Source organism: Manis javanica, chromosome 11 (assembly GCF_040802235.1).
Source record: "Manis javanica isolate MJ-LG chromosome 11, MJ_LKY, whole genome shotgun sequence".
NCBI classification, from domain to species: domain Eukaryota; kingdom Metazoa; phylum Chordata; class Mammalia; order Pholidota; family Manidae; genus Manis; species Manis javanica.
This window is the reverse complement of record NC_133166.1, coordinates 56,667,494-56,695,126: the sequence shown is the minus strand read 5'-3', so window position 1 is coordinate 56,695,126 and position 27,633 is coordinate 56,667,494.

The window sequence follows — 27,633 nt, the reverse complement described above, 5'->3', positions numbered from 1 at the left end:
AAAGTGTGATTCTGGAGAAAATGTGATGGCAAAAGTTTTGGCATAACCTTAAAAAAAGATACTAAAACAATCCTGAAAGAGAAAGCAGGAAAGAAGTAACCTCCCTCCCCCAACAACAACAAAATGTATTTCTTCTATAAAAGGAAAGGAGAAAATTCCATTAATAGCCATAATGTAGTTGCCTTACAGCCTTAAGAAACTAGAAAGTGAGAAAATATACTCATCAACTGATCTGTGATATTAATTGGGCAATGGCATTAGTGACTATGACACCTGAAAGAAGGGAAATATGATGAGTTTTACAACTGTTTCAAGGCATTATTTTGCTTGAAAGCAGTTTCCAGGCTATGGGGCGTAGAGATGGAGCCCCAATGGAGCCCAGCCATCTTGCTGTGTGGAAGAGACAGATGAGAGTTCACAGAAGTTAAGGGAACTGTAATTAACAGGGCAAAGCCCTAGAAAAGAAAGAACTTCCAAGAGAACTCTGCAGATACATCAGGGAGTCCCCACAGGTCATTAGTTGAGTACTGGTCTATGTATGTGTTGAGAGGAAACTAGCTGAGGCCAGGAAAAGAGCCACTGGAAAGAACAATTTCCAAAGATCCCTGTGTAAATAATTTGTGCTTCTTCCAAGACAAAAGGAGAAATGCTTCCTATTATAAGGGGCATCAGGTAGAGTCTTCGAAGGTAGTAACTTAATTGGGGGGGCTCAATTAGTCTTAGATGAAAAACTAGTCTGGAAGTACTCTAAAAGGATGTAAAAGCAAGCTTCAAAAGAATCAAACTGAACCCAAGTAACTTTATTGTCTGACAGGACAAAAGTCATATACTATTGAAAAGAAAAAGCACAATCCAACATTCAACCATGTAAAATTCACAATGTCCAGCATCTAATGAAAAAATTAGGAAAGGGTAGAAAGGCAAAACGTTATGACCCATTACCAGAAAAATATGAGTCAAGAGACACAGAACCAGAAGTGACAGAGAAAATGGGATTATTGGATAAGGTTGTTAAAACTGCTATTAAAAACGGGTTACTTATGTTTTAGACGGTAGAGGAAAACATAAGTATGATGAGAGAATTGGGAAATATTTTTCAAATACCCACCTGCAACATCTAGGGATTTTTTTAATGCAATATATGAAATATAAAACATACTAGATGAGATTAACAACAGATTATATGCTGCCAAAGAGAAAAGGCAGTGGACTTGAATATATAATAATAGAAACTATTCAAAATCAAACACAAAGAGAAAACAGACTGGAAGCAGATCAGCACCTGAGGGAAAGTATTAAGCATTCCAACTATGTGAAATTGGAATGTCACAAAGGAAAGAGAGGAGGAGAGAAGAGAAAGAAAAAAAGAAAGAAAGAACCAAATACTTCTAAGAACATCAATAAAACTTAAAGCAGAAAACATAAAGAAGAACATGCCAAGGGACAACCAAACCAAATTGCTAAAAACCAGTGATAAAGAGAAAAGCTTCAAAGCATCTAGAAATAAAAACAAGGGAAAATAAAACAACTTTTATAAAAACCATGACTCTTGACTACTTATGAGAAGAATTAGAATAATAACCACATGTCTTTTGATTTCCAAATGAATAAATTAGAGTTCTTGAAGCACATGAAGGGTAAAAGATTATGCCACTGAAAAATATACCACTTTGGCATAAGGATTATTTTGAGCTGAAGGCAGCTGAGAATCAGATAAAAGGAAAGCTCCCTGCCCTTGCCTATTTGCCTAAAAATCATAAATTTACAAGGTATCCCTCCCCCTCTTCCTACCAGGAAGGACAAAGTTTATTCCTGCAGACAACTTTACATTCTATCAGACTGGAGAAGCTACCAGAGGAAACTACATAACTCCACCAAACAGCCTTTGTCTCAGCTCTTTGGAAACCTAAAACTGCTTTCCTTTGTCCTGTCATTTCTCCACAAATGTGTTGTTCTTTATTAAAGATGCTATGCAACCACTTTGTGTTATTTATTTTTCCCATGTGTACATGGAATATACACATTAATAAACTTCTGTTACTTTTTTTCTTCTTCATCTGTCTTTCATTACAGGGATCTCAGCCAAGAACTCAGAAGGGCAGAGAGAAAATTAGTTTTCCTTCCTTGTACATATGTGGCAAGGTGAGGGGGATTATAAAGGAGGAAGAGAAAACATGTTTGGGGACTAATGTTGGAGAGAAGATAAAAATGGTAGCTCATGGCTTTACTTTCTAGTTTCAAATATTGTTGTATTGTATAGGATTTTAGTGGTCAAAAAATCCATAAAGATTATCTCATCCTCTTCCCTTGGTTTATATAAGAAGAAAAGGGATCACAGATGTGGTAATTAAAATCAGTTAGATAATGACAGAAATAAAGCCAGAGCTGAGTTCTTTCTGAAACAAACAATTTTTTCTTCTCATGGTCTCTACTTTATGAGGATTATTCAATGTTGTCGAATATTTGCACAAACAAATAAAAAACCCTGACCATACTTCACATATACTCAAAAATTAGTTAAGATGAATCAAACACCTACATATGGACAGTAAAACAATAACACTTCTAGGGATAAAAAAACATAAGAGAATATCATTATGGCCTTGGAATAGGCAAGGATTTCTTGAAAAGGACTTAAGAAACACTACTTTTAAAAGTTGATAAACTGGCTTTAGTGAAAATATAGAATTTCCATTTATCAAAAGACACAATTAGCATCATAAACTACGCAAACCACATACTTAAAAACTATATTTAGAACACATTTCTGATAAAGGACCTATATTCAGAACACATAATGTATACTATAAATTAAAAAAAAATTATGGGAAAAGACCAGAGCAAGCACTGCACAAAGACAATATCCAAGTGGCTGATTAGTATATGAAAAGGTGGTGGGCATCATTACTAATCTAATACAGACAAATTGAAGCCACAATGAGAAGCATCTATACACCTAACAGAATGTCTAAAATTCAAAGGACTCACAAGGATCTGGAACAACCAAACCTCTCTTATCTTTAACTTTGTAAGTATCTACTAAAACACATTGAACCTATACCTCAGGACCTTAGCAATTCTCTTTCTGGTTATATAATCAAAATCAAAAGAAGTTAAAATCTATTTACAAGAACTCTATGTAGCAGTTTTAATCATAAAAGCCCAGTATGGCAACAATACAAATGTTGTCAACTCAAGAACAGGTTAAGGGCATGTGGTCTTTCCAAACATTAAAATATTATACATCAATGTAATACACCAATATTATACATCAGTGTAAATTGGTATAAAATTATAGGAAACCAGATGGATTAAAGATGGCAGCGTGAGAGGAGAGACAAAGGCTTCCTCCTAAAACTGGATACAATTGGAAAATGTAGTTGGTGCAACTAATCCTGAGAGAGCAACAGGAAAGAGGATGGCGCAAGACTGCATACATCTGGAGAAAAGAGCAGACCTCAATGAACGTGGTAATGTACCAGAGCTGTGGCCCAGTGGGACCTGAGCCCTTCTCCCAGCCCAGCTCACCGGCGGGAGGAAGAGGAACGGAACAGGGAGGGAGTGAAAGGCTTGGGACTGCTGAATACCTAGCTCCGGAGATCTGCTCTGGGAGCACAAACCTACATTTCATGATGATTTCTTCACACTCTTCTGATTATGGGGTTAGAAAGCTGTGACAGGCGTAGTTCCTGGGGAGACTGGAATTCCAGCCGCTTGTGGAAAGCAGGGATCCATATCCAGCTGATCTGGGACAAAAGCTTATATCTGTGCGCTCGGCCCACTGGCTCAGGCAGAGGAGACACGCACAGCAGCCGGGAAGCGGGGAACAGCTCTTTCCTCACTCCAGGCACCAATACCACTCCCCTGTGACCCCAGACATTGCTTCAGGGGCTGAGCAGCTCCAGAATAGAGCTTCTAGATGCTAGGGGGCACCATATACAAATATGAAACACTAAAGAAACCTGGTGCAGAGTAAAATTCTTAATACAACTCCCAAGAAAGATTTAAATTATATGGACCTCATGACTCTTCCTGAAAGGGAGTTCAAAATAAAAATCATCAACATACTAATGGAGGTATGGAAAGGCATTCAAGAACTCAGGAATGAATTCAGGTTGGAGATCGAATCATTGAAGAGCACGATGGAGGGTATTAAAAGCACGTTGAATACAGTGGAGGAGACAATAAATGAAATAGAATCTAGAGAAGCTGAAGTACAGAGAGAAAAAAGGATCTCTAAAAATGAAAGAATACTGAGAGAACTCTGTGACCAATCCAAACAGAACAATATTCACATGATAGGGATACCACAAGAAGAAGAGAGAGAGAAAGGTATAGAAAGTGTCTTTGAGGAGGTAGTTGCTGAAAACTTACCCAATCTGGGGAAGGAGATGGTCTCTCAGGGTACGGAGATCCACAGATCTCCCAACACAAGACACCCAAGGAAGACAACACCAAGACACATAGTAATTAATATGGAAAAGACAAAGGATAAGGATAGACTGTTAAAAGCAGCCGGAGACAGAAATAAGATCACATACAAAGGAAAGCCCATCAGGCTAACATCAGACTTCTCAGCAGAAACCTTACAGACGAGAAGGGAGTGGCATGATGTATTTAATGCCATGAGGCAGAAGGGCCTGGAACCAAGATTACTTTATCCGACAAGATTATCCTTTAAATTTGAAGGAGGGATTAAACAATTTCCAGATAAGCAAAAGCTGAGAGAGTTTACCTCCCACAAACCATCTCTACAGTCTATTTTGGAGGAACTGCTATAGATGGAAGCGTTTCTAAGGTTGAATAGCTGTCATCAGAGTTAATAAAACACAGTAAAGAAAGTAGAACAGCTAATTACCAAATAAATGCAAAATTAAATAAACTATCCCCAAAATCAATCAAGGGATAGACAAAAAGTACAGAATATGATACCTAATATATAAAGAATGGAGGAGGAAGAAAAAGGTGGAGAAAAAGAAAAGAACCTTTAAATTGTGTTTGTAATAGCATACTAAGTGAGTTAAGTTAGACTCTTAGATAGTAAGGAAATTAACCTTGAACCTTTGGTAACCATGAATCAAAGGCCTGCAATGGCAATATATACATACATACCTATCAATAATCACCCTAAATGTAAATGGACTGAATGCACCAATCAGAAGACATAGAGTCACTGAATGGATAAAAAACAAGAACCATCTATATGCTGCTTAGAAGAAACTCACCTCAAACCGAAAGACATGCACAGACTAAAAGTCAAGGGATGGAAAAAGATATTTCATGCAAACAACAGGGAGAAAAAAGCAGGTGTTGTAGTACTAGTATCAGACAAAATAGACTTCAAAACAAAGAAAGTAACAAGAGATAAAGAAGGACACTACATAATGACAAAGGGCTCAGTCCAACAAGAGGATATAACCATTATAAATATGTATGCACCCAAGACAGGAGCACCAGCATATGTGAAACAAATACTAACAGAACTAAAGGAAGAACTAAAATGCAATGCATTCATTTTAGGAGAATTCAACACACCATTCACTCCAAAGGACAGATCCACCAGACAGAAAATAAGTAAGGACAAAGAGGCACTGAAGAACACACCAGACCTAATGGACATCTATAGAACTCTACATCCAAAAGCAACAGGATACACATTCTTCTCAAGTGCACATGGAACATTCTAAAGAATAGACCACATACTAGGCCACAAAAAGAGCCTCAGTAAATTCAAAAACATTGAAATTCTACCAACCAACTTTTCAGAACACAAAGGTACAAAACTAGAGCTAAATTATACAAAGAAAGCAAAAAGACCCACAAACACATGGAGGCTTAACAACATGCTCCTAAATAATCAATGGATCAATGAACAAATTAAAATAGAGGTCAAGCAATATACAGAAACAAATGACAACAACAACACAAAGCCCCAACTTCTCTGGAATGCAGCAAAAGCAGTCTTAAGGGGAAAGTATATAGCAATCCAGGCATATTTAAAGAAGGAAGAACAAACCCTAATGAATAGTCTAACATCACAATTATCAAAATTGGAAAAAGAAGAACAAATGAGGCCTAACGTCAGCAGAAGGAGGGACATAATAAAGATCAGAGAAGAAATAAATAAAATTGAGAAGAATAAAACAATAGAAAAAATCAATGAAACCAAGAATTGGTTTGTGAGAAAGTAAACAAAATAGATAAGCCTCTAGCCAGACTTATTAGGAGAAAAAGAGAATCAACGCACATCAACAGAATCAGAAATGAGAATGGAAACATCACGACAGACCCCATAGAAATACAAAGAATTATTAGAGACTACTATGAAAACCTACCTGCTTACAAGCTGGAAAACCTAGAAGAAATGGACAACTTCCTAGAAAAACACAACCTTCCAAGACTGACCAAGGAAGAAACACAAAATCAAAACATCCAATTACCAGCAAAGAAATTGAACCGGTAATCAAAAAACTACCAAAGAATAAAACCCCCAGGCCAGGTGGATTTACCTTGGAATTTCATCAGACATACAGAGAAGATATAATACCCATTATCCTTAAAGTTTTCCAAAATATAGAAGAGAAGGGAATACTCCCAAACTCATTCTATGAAGCAAACATCACCCTAATACCAAAACCAGGCAAAGACCCCCACCAAAAAATAAAATTACATACCATTATCCCTGATGAAAGTAGATGCAAAAGTACTCAACAAAATATTAGCAAACCGAATTCAAAAATACATCAAAGGATCATACAACATGACCAAGTGGGATTCATCCCAGAAATGCAAAGATGGTACAACATCCAAAAATCCATCAACATCATCCACCACATCAACAAAATGAAGGACAAAAACCACATGATCATCTCCATAGATGTTGAAAAAGTATTTGACAAAATTCAACATCCATTCATGATAAAAACTCTCAGCAAAATGGGAATAGAGGGCAAGTACCTCAACATAATAAAGGCCATATATGACAAACCCACAGCCAACATTATACTTAACAGCAAGAAGCTGAAAGCTTTTCCTTTAAGATCAGGAACAAGACAAGGATGCCCACTCTCCCAACTTTTATTCAACAGAGCTGAAGGTCCTAGCCACAGCAATCAGACAAAACAAAGAAATACAAGGAATCCAGATTGGTAAAGAAGAAGTTAAACTGTCACTATTTGCAGATGACATGATACTGTACATAAAAAACCCTAAAGACTCCACCCCAAAACTGCTAGAACTGGTATCGGAATACAGCAAAGTTGCAGGATACAAAATCAACACACAGAAATCTGTGGCTTTCCTATACACTAACAATGAACCAACAGAAAGAGAGATCAGGAAAACAACTCCATTCACAATTGCATCAAAAAAAATAAAATACCTAGGAATAAACCTAACCAAAGAAGTGAAAGACTTACACTCTAAAAACTACAAGTCACTCTTAAGAGAAATTAAAGGGGAAACTAACAGATGGAAACGCATCCCATGCTCGTGGCTAGGAAGAATTAATATCGTCAAAATGGCCATCCTGCCCAAAGCAATATATAGATTTGATGCAATCCCTATCAAATTACCAACAGCATTCTTCAAGGAACTGGAACAAATAGTTCAAAAATTCATGTGAAAACACTAAAGACCCAGAAGAGCCAAAGCAACCCTGAGAAAGAAGAATAAATTGTGAGGGAATCTCACTCCCCCACTTCAAGCTCTCCTACAAGCCACAGTAATCAAGACAGTTTGGTACTGGAACAAGAACAGAGGCACAGACCAGTGGAACAGAATAGAGAGTCCAGACATTAACCCAAACATATATGGTCAATTAATACACGATAATGGAGCCATGGACATTCAATGGGGAAATGACAGTCTCTTCAACAGATGGTGCTGGCAAAACTGGACAGCTACATGTAAGAAAATGAAACTGCATCACTGTCTAACCCCATACACAAAAGTAAATTCAAAATGGATCAAAGACCTGAATGTAACTCATGAAACCATAAAACTCTTAGAAAAAAACATAGGCAAAAATCTCTTGGACATAAACATGAGTGACTTCTTCATGAACATATCTCCCCAGGCAAGGGAAACAAAAGCAAAAATGAACAAGTGGGATTATATCAAGCTGAAAAGCTTCTATACAGCAAAGGACCCCACCAATAGAACAAAAAGGTACCCTACAGTATGGGAGAATATATTCATAAATGACATATCTGATAAAGAGTTGACATCCAAAATATATAAAGAGCTCATGCACCCCAACAAACAAAAAGCAAATAATCCAATAAAAAATGGGCAGAGGAGCTGAACAGACAGTTCTCCAAAGAAGAAATTCACATGGCCAACAGACACCTGAAAAGATGCTCCACATCGCTAATCATCAGAGAAATGCAAATTAAAACCACAATGAGATATCACCTCACACCAGTAAGGATCACCACCATCCAAAAGACAAACAACAATAAATGTTGGCAAGGTTGCGGTGAAAGGGGAACCCTCCTACACTGCTGTTGTGAATGTGAATTAGTTCAACCATTGTGGAAAGAAGTATGAAGTTTCCTCAAAAAGCTCAAAATAGAAATACCATTTGACCCAGGAATTTCACTTCTACCAATTTACTCTAAGAATGCATCACTCCAGTTTGAAAAAGACAGATGCACCCCTAAATTTACTATTTACAATAGCCATGAAATGGAAGCAACCTAAGTGTCTATCAGTAGATGAATGGATAAAGAAGATGCGGTACATATATACAATGGAATATAATTCAGCCATAAGAAGAAAACAAATCCTACCATGTGCAACAACATGGATGGAGGTAGAGGGTATTATGCTCAGTGAAAGAAGCAAGGTGGAGAAAGACAAGTATCAAATCATTTCACTCATATGTAGAGTATAAGAACAAAGAAAAACTGAAGGAATAAAACAGCAGCAGAATCACAGAACCCAAGAATGGACTAACAGTTACCAAAAGGAAAGGGACTGGGGAGGATGGGTGGGAAGGGAGGGATAAGGGCAGGGAAAAAGAAAGGGGGCCTTACGATTAGCATGTATAATATGGGGGGCGGCATAGGGAGGGCTGTGCAACACAGAGAAGAAAAGTAGTGATTCTACAGCATCTTTCTACACTGTTGGACAGTGACTGTAATGGGGTTTGTGAGGGGGACATGGTGAAGGGGGAAGTCTAGTAAACATAATGTTCTTCATGTAATTGTAGATTAATGATAAAAAAATGAATTTAAAAAATTATGGAAAACCGTTTGCAAATATCTACTAAAGGTTTTTTACCCATGCCTTAGAACCTTGGCAATTCTAACTCTTTTTATATAATCAAAAGAAATTGAAATATATTTGTAAGAATCTATGTAGCAGTTTCAATCATAATAGCCCAGTCTGACAACAACATAAACATTAACAACTCAAGGACAGGTAAAGGGCATGTGTTCTTTCCAAACATGAGACTATTATACATCAATGAAATGGAGCACATTCCTGCTACATGTAACAATAAATAAATCTCACAGGCATAGTGCAGAACACCAACAAAATTCCAGAGGGTACTTTTCTGCACAGCCATAGTGAAGAGCTATCCAGAATGTCTTAGGCAAATCAAGTCTACATGTAGCATAGGTCTCAGCAGTTCTGCCCCCGGCCATCTGTCCCACTAACATTCTTACAGGGTCATAAGGGACCAAGTCTGAGGATATTTACTGCAGCATCACATGTAGCTAGGAGCAGCAGGAGGCCTGGGTTTCCTCTAGGGGTGGGGGGTAGGTCAAATTTTGTGGATGTACTGTGCAATTACAAAGTATAATAAATTAGCATACACAGAGCGAAACGAACAAATATTAAAAACAGAAGCTGAATTTAAAAATATGAAACAGAATGAGGTCAATAACAATTCTTTTTCAGTAAATTATATGCAGTAAAAGAACAATGTATTTTACCAGAACACATATGAATAAAATATGTATCCAACATGTAAGAATGTTTGAGGGGAGGGGAACAGGGCAGATCTAAGGTATTAAACATGAATCATTGGAAATAGCAGAGAAAAAGGCTTTGCATGGACAAGTGATGATAACATGCCTTGAACTGGGGTGAATGATTAATTTAATATTCCCCACCTGATGTCCAGAAAAGAAAGAAAAGAAAGAAAGAAAGAAAGAAAGAAAGAAAGAAAGAAAGAAAGAAAGAAAGAAAGAAAGAAAGAAAGAAAGAAAGAAAGAAAGAAAGAAAGATTAAGAAAGAAAGAAACAGCTCTATGAACATCAGATGCACAAAGCAATGCGTTTTCTTTCATTTTTTTAACATCCCTTTGCAGTCAGGCTGAGAGATCCAACAGTGAAAAATGAAATGAGGTGCTGTGAATAAAGTGCCGTGTTATAAATATAAAGCTCTGTTTTACTTCCACTTTGATTTCTGGGGCAGGGTCACGATGTGAAAAGAAACATAACTCTGTCATTTGTCCAGAGCAAGCCTATATAAAATTCCCTAATTTAGAACTGGAAAGGAACTCGGGGTCATTTAGTTCAATCATCTCAGTTTAAAACTCTGGAAATAGTGGGCCATAGTTCTTAAGTGACTGGCCTAAGATAAATAGAAGCCGAGTAAAATAATTGCAGCTAGAACCCCTTCCTCTGGCCAGAGTCCATGAAGTTCCTTCATTTTGCCCCACTGAGCTCATGGCTCCCTTCAAAACCTATTAGATATCGGGAGCCTGCAAACTACGGCAACAAAACACTCAAAGACCCACATAAAATTACATCTCAACTAACCTGAAGTCTTTTAGAATGAGTTTTTCCAGGTGATTGACTTGGGGTGGCTTTCAAAACACATCTTTAGTTTCAATACTTCCTAATGAGATTGTGTCTTCAAAAGGTTAGTACCTCTTTTTGGCCTAAGTAAATAATTTGTTCATTATTTGTTACCATAGATGAATAAGATACAGAATATTCTGCCAAATCAGTCCTTATCCAAAGCTGTAACCTGTTAGTTGCACTTTTTGATAGTTTTCTTGCTATAGACCACTTTCTCCTAAAACTTAAGTACTAACAATCATGACAATAATAATTTAGTCGTTGAGGCTTATGTTAATTTAGGTCTATCAAATGAAGATTTTATAATTACCAGGTGAAAAAGAAGTTTTTTATTACCACTAATAGAATGTATATTCATTTGTAGAAAATGTATATATGGAAAGAGATGCTGTGTTGACTCAACCAGCTTCTGTTCCATCTCTTTCTCTCTGTGTAGCAACCACAGAATTTGCATGGGACTTACCTCTGAAGGGAACAGGCTAGTGTGCTGCTCAGAGCTGGGCAGCAACATCCAATCAAATCCAACCATTCAGTTCTGGGTGTTCCTCTGACCAGTGTTGGGCTCTGGCTGGTCAAATCAGATGAAGAACACAGCTCTTTCTGATGGTCCTTGTTTGGTGTGCAGATGTGAGGCCTAGAGGCCCGGCTGCCCTTGTGCTGCATGAAGTGAGCCATCCTGAGGATGAGGACATCATACAGAAGAGGAGGCAGAGCTGCAAGTATCTCAGGGTGGGGACAGACAACCCCCTGACGCAACTCGGCCAGAAACGGACTTTACTCTGAGGTCTTCTGTTTCATGAGGCAATGACCTTATTTTTATTTTTAGACCAATTTGGATTGGTTTTGTAGTTATGCCTCATTTCAAATGTAACCAAAGACACAACTTATTCTTTTACTATTCAGAGATAATCATTGTTAATACTTTGTTTTGGAAACTCTCAATCTTGTGTGTGTGTATTTGTGTTATAATATTTTTAAACAATGTTGAGAATAAATAACACCTATAGTCTTGTAGGTTGTTATTTTAATAAAGATGTCACAGATATATTTTCATCATTATCTTTAATGACTTCACACTATCACATTACATGTGTGTGTCATAATTTATTAAATCTTGACTTTATATTTGGATACAGGTTGCTTCCAATTTCTTGCTGTTTAAACAGCAGTATAATGAACAAGTTTGCAGCTGTTTTCCCTGTAATATCCAGGCTTATTACTTTATAAATACTAAAAATTTGACAAGTTAAGGGTCAAATACTATGCATAAATCTGAAGATTTTGATTTGCATTGACAACTTGCCCTTAGAGATGCAATTCCCCTGTCAAAAAATGTGTAACAGTGCTCATTTTAACACTCCATCATGATACAGTTCTCGGTAGTAAAATAATATCAACTTCTTCAAAGGTACAGAAACTATAATTGCACATTATTGTACATTATAATCAATGTTGTTGATATTATTAACATCATAGCTAATAAAAATACTACTTAGGCAATTTGTTTTGTGCCAGGCATTTTAAGGTTTTCCTTATTTGATCTTCACATCGTTCCTGAGAGTTAGGTATTATTAACTTCATTTTAAATGAGAAAAAACAGATTTGGAGGGAAAATATGTTTCAGAGATAGTATAGCTATTAAATTTCAAAACAACTCGATGCTATTATTGTTCAATGCAACAGTATCTGGAGAGCAGAACTCAAGGGATGCCCTGGAGGAGTCCAAGCTGGATAAGAAATATGATGAATGCTAAGTTTTCTTAGAGCTCATTCTTGATATGTTCATATGGCCATAGGATACTGTCCAGATTAACTTTTGGGTAGGATTTTTCAATTTTGGTGAATTATGATTACTGACTGCATTAAAATAAGCCAGGATGATTATAGTAAACTTCAGTTTTGTACTTGCAGCCATCCATAGTATATGAATCACATGTACAGTGAACACAGTTCTCACTTTAACACAGTTAACTATGAAAAGACGCCACAGCTAACAGTACTCTTCTTTACTCAGATCTTTCCTAGCAGAACTTAACATTCCTTTTAAGAAAAGCACCCTAAGCACTCGCTGATAAAAAAAAAAAAAAGTGTATTCAGGTACAAGCAGTCAAAGTCAGCTTACGATTTCTGATTTCAGGTGGTGGTAGAAAAAGTACTCAATGTCCCTGCCAGGAACTTGGTGCACTAGACAGTTGTTCTGTGGGTCTTGCTTTGGACAAGACAAAAGGGTAAGTGGGAAATATGAGGAATTACAGGTTAGATGTAGAGCTGGAAATACAGGCTGATCAGTCCAACACTCTTGCTACAGTTGTTCCACCTTCTATTAAGCCGTATAAATCAAAAACTATCTTACTGTTTGACAATACTTCCTGAGTTTATAGTAAGCCTTTTTGGAAGCAATTAGTTCAAAAAATTAAGAAAATACTTTTTAAATGCAAAAGGCTAAATTTCATTTTTCAGTAAAGTTGATGATGATATGCTTAGCTTGCACAAAATGTGTCACATCTACTCTCCATCACAGGAAGGATAGTGATATCACTGACCATATATAAACATGAAAACAAAGTCTGCAGAAGAAACATCACCATCTACTCAAAAGATAATATAATTTTAAGAAAAATGTGCCCCAAGACAACAACTTAAAAATGCAGTTGCAGAAGGTGCTACCTGTCACCTTCACATGGCCTTTCATTTAAATCAAATATCTCTTTGTTTAACTTCATTTTACTAATTTTCAATTACAAGATTTCTTATACACAAATGAAAAGTGAATTAGTTGCTCTAAATGGTTAGCTCAATTAGCAATAAATGCACTTTAAAATAGTTCAATTATGTAAATTTTATTTCAGTGCCTTAAATGCTTCAAATGAAAATCAGTTAATTCTGATAATGGGCTTTTTAAACCCAATGTATTAATCCAACATAACACTTTTTACAATTCAGTCTGTTGAAGCTGAAAGATCTGACATTGTTGATTTTTAAAATGTAGTTAAAAAGTTTAACACTGAAAATAAAATCATTTTTTTAATATAAACACAAATTTTGCTGGACCAGTGTCATGACAAAAACAATATTTTTACTAATTTAAGTGTGGCCAATTATAATTTCTATAGAAGACTTTCTGCAAAAATATCTTCCAACTCCCATATTCTGTTTATGTGCTCTTGATACCCCTTTCATGAAGTGGCTGGAGTCTCTGTCCCCTGTCATAAATTTGGGCAAAAAGTTCTTAAAGCTCTATTAGAGTATGACAGGTGTCATCATGTGACTTCCAAATCCTGACGATAAAAATGCCATGCATTTCTGCTTTGATCCCTTGAGATACCTGCCCTTGTTACCTACCTACCATGCAGTAAGGAAATCCAAATAAGCTCATTCAAGGAGACCATTTGATGAGATGACATGTAGACATTCAAGGCAACAGCTCAGTGAAGCTCTCGTTGACAGATTTATCCACTAAATATGTGAGTGAAGACTCTTCCAAATGAGTCTAGCCACCAGCTATTGAGTTACTTCAAACTTTCAAGTGTTCCTGGCTAAGACCCTAGACATTGTGGAGCAGAGATAATTCTCCCTGCTGTGCCCTACTGACGTAAAGAATTCTTGACACAGAGAGTCTACAAGCATGATAATGTTGCTGCTTTGTGCTATGATATGTTTGGGTGATTTCCTATGCAGTAGCAGCTAAGGCCATCTTAAAGAAACCAATGAAGAAGAAATATATTTGTAATTGATGATGATGCACATATAATTCAAAATAGATTTTGAACAAACATGATATTCTACAGGTTTAAAGAAAAGCTATATTTGTCCAAAATTTACAAATATTTTATATATAAGCTCTTAGAATAAATTACACAAAATTTTGTGAAGGAGCTGAAATTTAATATAACAACAGCTTAGTACAGTAGTATGCACTGCCTCTCTTGACTGCTCAGCACCAAATTTTATTAATTGACTTTTTTTGGGTAAGAACACATAATGTAACATTTACATTCATGACAGATTTTTAAGTGCACACATATAGTATTCCAAACTAAAGGTGCAAATGTTCTACAAATCTCTAGAACTTACTCATTTTGTATAACTGAAACTTCATACCATTGAACAGAAACTTTCTATTTCTCCCTCTCACCAGTGCCAAGCTAAATAGTATTTTTAAAGACTAATTAGTATTCTATTGTAGATACATTCCACATTTTCTTTATCCATTTATCCATTGATGGACTCGTAGGTTGTTTTCAAATCTTGGCTATTGTGAATACTGCTGAATAAACATGGGATTGCTAATATCGCTTGAAGATACTGATTTCAATTCTTTTGGAGATATACTCAAAATTGGTATTGCTGGATCAAATGATAGTTCTATTTTTAATTTTTTTGAGTAATCTCTGTTCTGTTTTTTTATAGTGGCTGCACCATTATACATTCCTGCCAACAGTGTATAAGGGTTCTAGTTTCTCCACATCCTCACCAATACTTATCTTTTTTTTCTATACTAGCCATCCTAACAGAGATGAAGTGATATCTCATTACATGTGATTTGCATTTCTCTGCTGCTTAGTGACTGAGCATCTTTTCATGTACCATTTCTGTGTCTTCTTCAGAGAAATGTCTGTTCCAAGTCTTTTGCCCATTTTTAATCAAATTATATTATTGCTATTTGTTGTAGGAACTCCTTATATAGTTTTGATATTAATCCCTTATCAGATATATAGTTTGCAAATACTTTCTCCCACTTCATAGGTTGCTTTTTCACTCTGTTGATTTTTTCCTTCTTGTGCAGAAACTTTTTCATCTGATGTAATTTCAGGTGTTTATTTTTGCTTTTGTTGCCTATATTTTTGGTGTTATAGCCAAGAAATAATTGCTTAGATCAATATGAGGAAGACTTTTTCCTGTTTTCTTGTGGGAGTTTTACAGTTTCAAGGCTTACTTTTAAATGTTTAATATATTTTGAGTTGATTTTTGTGTATGGTAGAGGGTCCAATTTCACTCTTTTGCATGTGGATATCCAGGTTTCCAAACCATTTTTTGAGGACATTACCTTTCCCTGCTGTGTATTCTTTGCACCTTTATCAAAGATGAGGTGATCTTAACATTCATGGATTTACTTCCAGGTTCTATACTCCATTCCCTTGGTCTACTTGTGTTTTTATGTGAGTTCTACACTGTTTTCATTACTGTGGCTTTGTAATATTTTTTGAAATTGGGAAGTGTAATGTCCCCAACTTAGTTCCTTTTCAAGATTATTTTGTTTATTCAGGGTCTATTATGGTTGCAGTTAAATTTTAGCATTGCTTTTCTAGTTCTGTGAAAAAATGTCATTGGGATTTTGATAGGGATCACATTGAATCTCTAGATTGCTTGAGGTAATGTGGATATTTTTTGCAATATTAAATATTTCAATCCATGAATGTCTTTCACTTTATTTATGTCTTCTTTAACTTCTTTTATTGATATATGTAGTTTTCAATGTACAAGTCTTTTGTTTCTTTGATTAAATTCATTCCTATGTATTTTATTCTTTTTGATCCTCGTGTAAATGAGATTTTCTTAAATTCCTTTCTTTGGATATTTCATTAGTAGTGTATAGAATCATAACAGATTTTGGTGTGTTGACTCTGTATCCTACAACTTCACTGAATTTGTTTACTTCTAACAGTTCTGTTTTGTTTGTTTCTGTAGAGTCCTTAGGATTTTCTCTACATAAGATCATGTCATCTACAAACAGAGATCATTTTACTTCCTCCTTTCTGATATGGATGGCTCTTATTTCTTTTATTGCCTAATTGCTTTTGGCTAGGACTTTAGCACTAAGTTGAACATAATTGTTAAGAGTGAGTTTCTTTGTGTTGTTCCTCAGTGGAAAAACTCAGTTTTTCACTGATGAGTACTACTTTAGCTGTGGAATTGCAGAAATGGCCTATTATATTGAGTTAAATTCTTTCTAAATTAATTTTTTTTAGAGTTTTTATCATGAAAGTGTGTTGAATTTTGTGAAATGCTTTTTTTTGCATATATTGAATTTTAGGAAAATATTTGAAAGACATTCTGTTTTGGTAGAAAGCATTTATGTTCTGCATCAGCATGGAATTAAAATAGACAATTCTATATTTTACTTTAAAAAAATACTGTGTTTAAAAATAATTTTCCAAGCAAGATACTCATAATGGAGTAAAGGAAGGCAGCATCTATAAAAAAATGTGTAGATGCATTATTACATTTCAAGAAAAACCTAAATTTAGTGAGAATGTTATTTATTGAGTGGGATTTGATTTTATTTTACCAAGTATATTGGCACCCATAGAGAAAACATTTCTTTAACTAAGATACATTATTAAAACTCAATTAAAAAGATATAAATATTAAATAATTAGTGATTAAAATGCAACTGTAAAGATGATTACACTCAATTTAATTTAGAAATAAGATTATATTATAGGAAATTCATTCTTCGGAAAAATATTATTATATATTAGAAATAGACAAAACCCAAAATTGATTAAGGTGCATGAGAACATATCATAAGTAATTATTCTGTTTGTTATTTTAATATTTAGATTAATAAAAAACTTTATTTTGCTTCAATGTACTTCAATGTTACTTTAATTTTTTTATTAAAGTATCATTGATAGATAATCTTATGAAGGTTTCACAAGAGCAATATTGTAGTTTTAACATTAACCCATATTATAAAGTGCCCCCACCCCATTGCAATCACTGTCCATCAGCAACAGTACTTTAATTTTTATAAAGAATTTTGTGTCATAAAATAATTTTAAATAAGCTTTTTATATCTACTAATATAATAAAACCAATTTGTTCGTTCATAACTATTTAAATATGTATAAAACAAAGGGGGCACTAAATTCATATATATAATAAATATAATATTCAAGCCTCTATATATGTATATTCAAGTGTGTGGAGGGGTATGTGTATAAAATTGTGATTATTTTCAGTGTCCCCTTTATTTTCAAAAGCCTCCTAGTTTAGAAAATAAGTTCTATGGCCATCCTAATTAAAAGAGACCATTTCTAATATTATTGATAGTATTCAAAGCTAAGCATTTGTTTTCAATGCAGGTATAATGTAAAGTAGTTATAATTCTCATAAGATGGTAGCCATGGTGTGGGGACAAGCACTGCTCACTAGTAACCTTTGTCCCAGAATAACCATGGGTCCACACGGCCCCTTCCTCAAGGTGATGTGCTGAGTATAAGGTTTGTTGATGGGCTGGGGCTGTCCAAACCCAGGCCTGCCTTATCTATGGAAACATCTTACTGGGAGACAGACTCCTCTGACCAAGGTTTTGTTCCGTGAGGTGCTGGTCACACAAGAATGTTCCCTTCTAACAAAACACATAGTCTTTGTCCCCTTACCCCATATAAGCAGTTCCCTCCCATTCATGATAGTGATGCACAACCTTGTTCAGCCAGCTGCTCCTGGACTCTCTATGCGAAAGACCCAGTAAACCTTCAAGTCTCATATGGCATCTCTGGGTCTTTCCTTCTGTCTTTCGAGACATTTTCCCATCACAACTCACCCATTTGGGCACACGATTGGACTTGTGATCACAATCATGAGAATCAAATCTACTTCTGAGTCAGTAAACACAGTTGAGAAAATAAATGGCTCTATGGCAATTCCTCAGCTCTACAGAATGTTAAGTCTGACCAGAAAGCCGACAGAAGGGATTGTTTTTAAGTCTTAGCAACACTACTCAGGTAGGAGAACATGCTCAAGCGCTCAGTGCAGACCCTGGCTATTGTCAAGCTGGTGGCTGGGATGGCTCCTTCACCACTTTCCTCTGACCCCCTGACTCACCCATCTGCTTCTTGCCTGTGGGCTTCCAAGCAGCATTGAAGTGTTCTAGAAACTCAGTTATGCTAGTGGAATTGGAATGCAGGAGCTGAGTATTCTTTGAAGCCAGCCAAAGGTTTTCAGCTGCAGTCAGCCCTACAAAATTTAGAAAGGGCTTTCATTTTTCTTCTACAAAAGTACCAAATTAGGTGCCTTGTAATTTAAATAATGTTCATTACAAACTTCCTCATGGAAAACTTCACAAAGTCAGATCGCCTGTGGAGCCGAGAAACTGTAATGAGCTAGCAACTGCCAACATAACAGCAATAACGCTCTCAAGGTCATGGACTGGCAGAATGCTGAAGGAGAAACGACTGGCAAATACAAAGATGCAGAAGAAGAAGATGCATTCCAAGAATTTATTGAAACTGTGCCACTGCTAGAAGTCGTTCAAGTAAGTTAGAGAGAGTAAAATTAGCAGGGTGGTGAATAAATGCTGCTTTGAGAATGATTTTCTTGGCTAAGTATATCAGAATGATTTTGCAACTAATCTGAAATGGCCTCTTATCTTTCATCCAGAGCCCAGAAGAAAAATCAGCTAATAATAATGTGTAACAATTTTCATGTGGTCATGTATTTCTGAATGTCTGGTATGTGATAAATGTTGCTTGAGGTGCTGGGGATGCAGTATAGAACAAAACAAACAAAACCCCAATCTCAAAGGGCTCATATTATGGTAGACATTCAGCAAACACCTGATACAAAGAGTAACAGATGCTATTTTGAAAGATTCATCAGAAAAGATATTTGAGCCAGAGACCATAATGAGGTAGGTAGCTAGCCATGTGACCTTCTGAAGAATGAGTGCTTCAGAACAGAGAGCAGCCATTGTAAAGGCCCCATGTCAGCACCTGCTGAGGAACATTAAGAGGCAGAAAGGAGTTCGATTTGCTTTGAAATGGGAAGTAAAGTAAGGAAAGTAAATGGGGTAGACAATAAGGGAGACTTACCAGATACCAGGCCATCATCACAAAACACAAAAATATAGTATCTGTTGGGCTAGTATTTTAAAATATGGAAATCAACATATGAAAATATTGCTAAAGTCCCCAATTCAGAGGTAAAATCAGTATTTCAGATATTCTACACACTTTCAGTGTGTTGATAGGGTACCTATGCCTTCCCTTACTGTCGTTCCATCATGGCCCTTTAAACAGAGCTGCCTTCTGAGCATCCCCAGAAGTTGGCCAAGGCTTCTTACCACCTAGACAGTCAGTATCTGCTTTCCCAAGCTCATGGCAGGCCACAAGCCATGGCAGCTGTGGCCTTCTTTCTCTTTGAAGAACCCTTTGGATCTTAATTTATAGCTCTACAAACACTAACCTACAATTGCTTTGGTTTTATTCCACCCATTCTCATCCCACCTCAGACCTACAAGTTCCACACTTGCTGTTGCTTGTCTCTGCCATGTCCCCCTGCCGACCCCACCACACACACACATACCTGCTGACTCTACGTGCACCAGGTTGACCTAACAAAATGATGGCTGTGATTGGTTATTTGAAAAATTAAGATAATTAATCTTGAAGGCTACATGTGGACAGAACCATAAAGGCATAACTTACTAATAGATATTTCCTGATGAACCATAGTAACATTTGAAAAGCTCATGAAATCATATATAACCTGGAGGTTATCATGTGTTTGTTTCCACTAGGATGTTCACAATTAATAGTTCTTCTATGGTAGTCTTATTTTATTTTAGTTACATCAACCTATTTCCCATAACAACAAAAGCATAGTAAAGGACTGTGTACATGTGAGTGTGTGTGTATGTGTGTTAGACTAATGAAAAATAATTGTATACTTCATTTCTGCTTACCCTCCCCCCATTCAAAATATTATCTGTTTACAGAGCCCCTACAAAAACCCTACTATAGAAAAGTGTCTATTCAAAGGTTGCACACCTGATGACAGATACAAGGTTTTTATGATGTTTACATTTCCTGTGTCAAAAAGAAGTGGATAGCAATCCCTTAGCAGCCATAAATAAATTATGTTGCAGTGATTAAAACTAAGGCAATCAGATAGGACTTGGGACTCTTTCTTTCCAAGCAGAGGAAAATATGGATGAGCCGGCAAGTTCACACAGAAACCCACAGACTGAATTTCTAAGAGCCCAGGTCTCGATTCTTTGCAGAAGCTGTTAGAGTTCAGCATCTTCTTCATTAAAGTTATTAATAAACAGCACTGCTTCCTATCTCAACCCCAGGGCATCTTCCCATTAACGTCCCTACATTCAAACAGAGTACAATCCTTATTGGGAGCTTAACTGGTTTTAACCTATGACAAGATGTTGCTTCTTCACTCATTATTATCATTATTATTTATTTCCATAATAACTTATTTATGGGGGAACTTATCCAGAGCCAAACAAAACAACATAGAGGAAAAATATAACTATGTTAAAAAATTATTATACATAATTTCACCAACCTCCCTCTCTGCCCTCTGAAAATTCCCATGGGTTTACAAGAACCACTACTTCAGAAAAACCATGTGGCTTAACTTTATCAGGTAGAGCGTATTTGGGGGATTACAATGTTGGGTTTTTAGATGATCGATCTCATAATTCTTAATTAAATCTCCTCATTTTTAAGCAGCATAAATAAATAACTTTGGTCTGAGATGCCTGAAATCTCTTTTACAAAGAAGTCTAAAACACAAATAAATTAACTCTCAAGCATTCCTACATCAACACAATTTCTTTATTAGTTCTATAGTTTTGTTGCCTGGGGGTAGGGGTTGAGAAACACTGAGTTATATCAAGTTGATATGAATGTCTTAAATTTTTCTTAGGTTTCTTGTAAACTCTATTTCCTATGAAGTATCACATGACTCATTTCCATTCAAGATTCTCTGTTAAAATAAACATCCCTATATGGAAAGAATTTAGATTATCAATGTCTGCTGAAAGCAAAACCAACCAAACAAAACAAATCTACTGGTGTTGGCTGACAAGTCATCTACTTACCCATCTCCTTCCAGCAATCACACTTTCATACAAATAACCACAATTCCCTCTACTCCCTTCCTTTCCTTCCTTTCTTGCTTTATGTTTAAACAATTTTCCAGTTCAACAACTACCTTTGGTTTGCTTCTGATGGTGGGTACATATGTAGTAGTTTGAGACTTTGTGTTAGTAGAGAACAATAATATTAGTTAGAAAATTAACTGAATGTGTTCAACAGACTTAAATCTCAGAATAAGATGTAATATAAGGTAATTTTAACTATACCTTGGAATGTAATTCTGTAAAAAATTATATCAGGTTGTGAAATCTTGATACAAAAAAAAATATGTGATCTTCTTTAAGTGCTTAATCATTATCAAGTGATTTATGAATATATTTTTACCTGAAACAGCAGATTAAAATGGCATCAATGTGTCCACTAAAACTGAGAAAATTTTCTGAATGTGAGCAGTCAGCAGGTTGCCCCTTACACATACCAACCAACAGAAACTAAGCAGGTAACACATCTGCCAGATTCTCCCAAAGGTAGGTAGTTCACCCAAAATGAAATTATCCCTGAAAGAAGATGGAGCTATTCTCAGGCACATGTATTTTAACAGGATTTATTTTTGAGATGCATTAGCTACCTCTCAATTCACTGTGCATAAGGAAATGGAAAGAGATTCAAATTGGAAAAGCACTAAGCATTATAAATTGCAGCTATTACCATACAGCTGGAAGGAAAGACAAAATTACAGAGCATATTAGTAACATAGTGGAACCTCAGAAATCTAGATCACAACTAGTACTCTCAAAGAACCAGTATTTTTCAGGAGTTAATCATTCAGATCAGCTAAAACACTCAGACAAGTTTGCATTAGAAATGTAGATAGCAGCAAAGGTTTTAATTTAGAATTCAGATCAATGTATATTCAGTTTCCTAGATCATATAAAACTAAGAGACCGGACAACCAAATTCAATGGCCCTTAACTTTAAACCTTACCATTCCTCTTCTCTATCTCTCATTCTCCCTCTCCCATCTTTTATATTTGATCAAACCCTTCTTGAAAATCTCTCTTCCCCAAACATCCACGACATGTTGTATTTCTAGTTCTCATCTTGTCACTTGATTGCTCCTTCTTTGGTGTTTTCAAATGACCACAGGGCATCTTGATCTGAATGTTTCAATAGTATCTTAAACCTCAGTATTCCTCAAACTGACCTTTCTTTTCCTTACAGTCTGCACCTACTTCTGCATTCTCTACTTCCACTGGTGAAGATGTCATGTTTTTAGGCACTGGGATTCCAACCCTGGCTTTATATTTAACTGATCCCTTTCACACTTTGCTTCATCTGTAATCCTGTGGTCAATCATTTTCAATTCTGCAATGTCTATGGATTCATTTTCTTCTGTTTCATCCCAATACCTCAATCATCACTTACACCTTTTTCAGCATTCCCTACAATATCAAAATAGCTTCCTGTCAAGCATCCTCCTGTCTTTCTTCATTTTTTTTAGAACATTTTATTCACTGAAGCTTCGCTAATCATCCTAGATATTTTAATGGGCTCTATTTTCTTAAGAACAAAGTCCTAGCCTTGTTCAGTGTCTTCTCTAGTCTGTTAAACAAGTGGATGGAGGCTTCATTGTTGCAAACATTGCTGGAATATTCGAGGGGAAAGAAGACACGACCCAGATGAACTGCACTGTTTGAGGGCAAATCTCATGGTTTTACATAACTTCAAGGGAGTGGGGAGGCGAAATCCAGCCATGTGCCTAAGAGGAGAGTCTAGGTTATTTAGTGAACAAAACTGATAACTATCACAGAGCTGCTGCTCACACTCTGACAACCAGAAATTGTCTCAAGAGCCACTACAGGAGAACTCTAAGTTAACTGGCTGTAGTTTTCACCACTAAGGTGAGAATTTTACTCCCACTGCAAAAGGGAATCATCTTTTGCTATTTTGGTGACATGGCTCTATTACAACAAGTTGGTAGAGGTTTTATAAACAAGGGAACGTAGATCTGTGATCAAAAGAAAAACAGCACCAACTAGCTAAGTATTAATAGTTCATAATTTTAGAAGGCTTAGCATGTGCAAGATATAAGACTTTGCATATATTAACTTACTTAATCCCCCAAAGAGACTTTAAACAAGTATTATTATTATCCACATTTTACAGAGAAGTTAAATAATTCACTCAGGTTCCCACAGCAAATGTGTGACACAGTAGGAACAAACAGGCAGTCTGACTCAAGAGCTAGCCCTATTAACCATGACAATGTACTGCTTCAGTGGAGATGATTTAGAAATACTTTAAATAATTTAGTAACTATATGGTCTGCTTCCAAGAAAGAAAATAAAAATACATTACATATAAAAAACAAATGTTGAAATAAGAAGGGTTTATCAGTCTTCAAGTGCAGAAATAGTGAGTTCTAAATACCTTCATCCAACAAGTCTAATCTGTCAAGTATTTGAGGTTATAATTTACAGCTAACACACCCCAGCATAGGCCCCAGGCTGAAGTCTTCTTCAAAAGCAGATAACATGTACAGTAAATACATACTGAGGTCCCAGAAGGGTGTTGGAAACCAATTGGTTAATGATTACCTTTAATGTTTTATTCTAGTATAGACCTCTTGCTCTAAGAAAATGATACAGATCTCTAGGATCTCAGAGTCCTTAGCCAAATACTTGAGAAAATTCAAAATTATATTTTGGATGAACAATTCTACCACTGACACCCTGGAAGCTCCCCCTCCAAGTAGGAGTTGAATGACCCTCCATCAAGACAGAGCATGAGCCAAGTTTCTGAATTTTTTGATGAGAATGCCAGGCTTTCTGCCTGCATGCCACATACACAAAGCATATGGACAGCACCTTAATTCACAACACAGACTATCTGCACTGCAGCACTACTGAGAAGATCCAGCCAAGAATTTACTACAGACAAGAATTTGCAAAGAGCTCTTTTGACATATTCTAAAGGACACAGTAGCTGCTCATTCTTCTAGGTACTTCAAGTTCCATCACTACATTAGATTGGCTCATGAGACAATAAATTTTGTTGCCTTTACTATCTTGAATTTTTACCCCCTAAAATTCTTAAATATTTTGTTTATTAAAGTAGGTTTTTTTAACTTAAGTTTTCATAGCAAGCTCATAGGAAATATTCACTAAATCATATTCCTCTAGCTCCTATTAACTATGGCAAAGATGTGTAGAAATCCTTGTATAGAGATCTATAGGAAATATTACTTTCAGGAAAAAATTAACTGTCTGTTATCTAGTACTATATAACAAATTATCATAAAATTATCAGATTAAATGATAATGTATTTATTATCTGTCAATGTCTGCATTTCATGAATCCAGCTACAGCTTAGCAGGATCCTCTACTTCAGAGTCTTTCATGAAGCTATATAAGGTGCAGTCAGGTCTAAGGTCTCATCAGAAGGTTCAGCTAGAGAAGAGTTCCCTTCAAAGTTTGCTTATCTGGTTGTTTGGCAGGATTTGGTCCCTAAGGATTGTTGGACTGAGGGCTTCATTTCCTTGCTGGATACTAGCTAGCAGCTGCATGAAGGTTCTTATAATATGGATCTCTCCAGTATGACCATTTGTGTCATCAAACCAGCAACAGAGAGAGGCCCACAGCCAGCAGGCACAGCCAGCAAGACAGTAGTCAAAACTTTATGTAGCCGAACTGTGGAAGTGACCTCCCATCACTTTTGCTTTATACTATTAGTTAAAAGCAGTTACTAGTCCAGGTCACATTAAAGCAGAGGCAAGCTTAGTATTTGCCTGCCACACCTTGTTAGATATATTTTGATACATCTGATCATATTTTCCTTTGAATTTTGATAAATAAACTTTTAGGGCTAAGTTACAATAATTAATTCTAATTATTAAGTTCTAATGTATTTTTATCTTACCACCAAATGTTTCACAATCATCCTTTAAATGTTCAGTTATCATTTACTTTACCTGTTTTTAATACTTGACTACTGCTAGCAAACTCAAATATATTTTGGAGCAAAGTGTACTGTTTAACTCAAATGTATTTTGGAGCAAAGTGTAGTGTATACCAAGAAATTAACAATTGATGGTTACTGATGTCTTGGTCTATTCAGGTTGCTATACCAAAATACCATAGACTGGCTAACTTATAAACAACAGAAATTTATTTCTCATACTTATGGGATCTTAGAAGTCTGAGATCAGGATGCCAGCATGATTGGGTGAGAGCCCCCATCCATGCTTCTCACATATCCTCACATGGAAGAAGGGGCTAGGGAGCTCTGGGGGATTTTCTTAAGAACATTAATCCCACTCATAAGGGTTCCACCCTTATGACCTAATCACCTCCCAAAGGCCCCACCTTCTAACACAATCACATTGAGCATGTAAATTCTGGGGGAGCACAAACATCCAAACCATAGTACCCAGCTATTTTAGATAAATGTGCTAATACCACAATTCAACAATATAATCAAGGAAATAAAAACTAGCATTATTTTTGAAGAGTACATCCCCTTCTCATGCCCCCTTCTTAGCAAGGACCCAGTACTCTCAAGGCTGAAGGTGGGTGGGAAAAAAGATGGATTTTGAGTGCCAAGTATCATGCTAAAGAAAATTATGGCAATGACATTTTAGAAGAAAGGATAACCTGTTCAATAATATGCAATCATGGGCACAGTATAAACCTTTCTCTGCTATGACACAGGTTTTAAAATCATATGTGAATTCAACTTAATGATTTTGTCATTTCACTGTGCCTTTACTTACCTTTTAATTGGAGTTGTAAAATAATTCAGCATTTATATCTTTATGCCTTGTATTCTACACTGAATTTTATGCATTAGTGAAAGAACTTCATTTAGTAATCAAGACACCTAATTTAAAGCTTGCCTCACTTCCAATGCTGGGTAACAGTCATAAATAATTTTAATGATAACATCATGAATATTTGAAATATTTGAAGGGTCATTTGTCTTGCCTGAGCAATATACAGAACTGGGAGAAAGAAATGGTTTACATTTTAGTAATTAGGCTTTTCTAATTCCTTTCATTCTTTATTAAAACTGATAATCTGATTAATTGAAAATATAAGATGTCAGTTCCTTTAACAGGACAGCAAATATTTTCTGGCATTTCTCTGGCTTGAACATAACTTTGGTTTCCATGGATGCCAGTTACACAGCTTCCAGTTCAACATAGCAACAAGACAAAGAAAAAAATCCATATTTTAAGCTGTTGGCCTTTTAACATGGAATATAAGGAAACCAATGAAGGCAGCGTTGGTTCATGATTGCTCTCCTCTGGAGCCTGATACAGCCTGACTAATCCCTCTACTGCTAAGGATTGTACTTCCAAGACAATGCTGCTGGCAGGTTCATGACGGAAGGACAGGAGGCTCAAATGGAGCTAATGCTCTCATGTCCTTTATTTAAAGGTGACAGCTTCACCTGGGGGTGACTGGTCTCTGAGCTCATCTTCTGGTTAGTTGCTGATGTCTATGTGAAATAGTGCTTACCAATGGTCATTTCAATAGAAATTTGAAGACTTCCTAGGCTGGCTTGGAGTTGGACATAAGCTCATGAAAAAAGAATTATGTTGTGTTAACAGATCCCACAAAATGGACTAATCCTGCTAGAAGGATATAACATACAGGGAATTAATGAACACTTTTAGGAGAGAAATTACAAGTCTTTATTTCATCTTTGTATCTCCAATATTCAGCATGATGCCTGGCCCACTGAAGGTGATTTTTAGAAAAGATGTTAGAAGTTAATCAAATTTTTGCCTCTATAAATTATGTAATGACTTCCATTTATTGTCATAAGTATGTTGCTCTTAATATTTAAGGGATTGGTAATTAACAGTCTACAACATAGTCTGGGGAACTTAGTGGAAGTGGAAATAAATTGTGGTATACAGAATGCTTTAGAAAAGACGTAGAAGTTAATAAACACCTTGTATGAGCCTATTGTA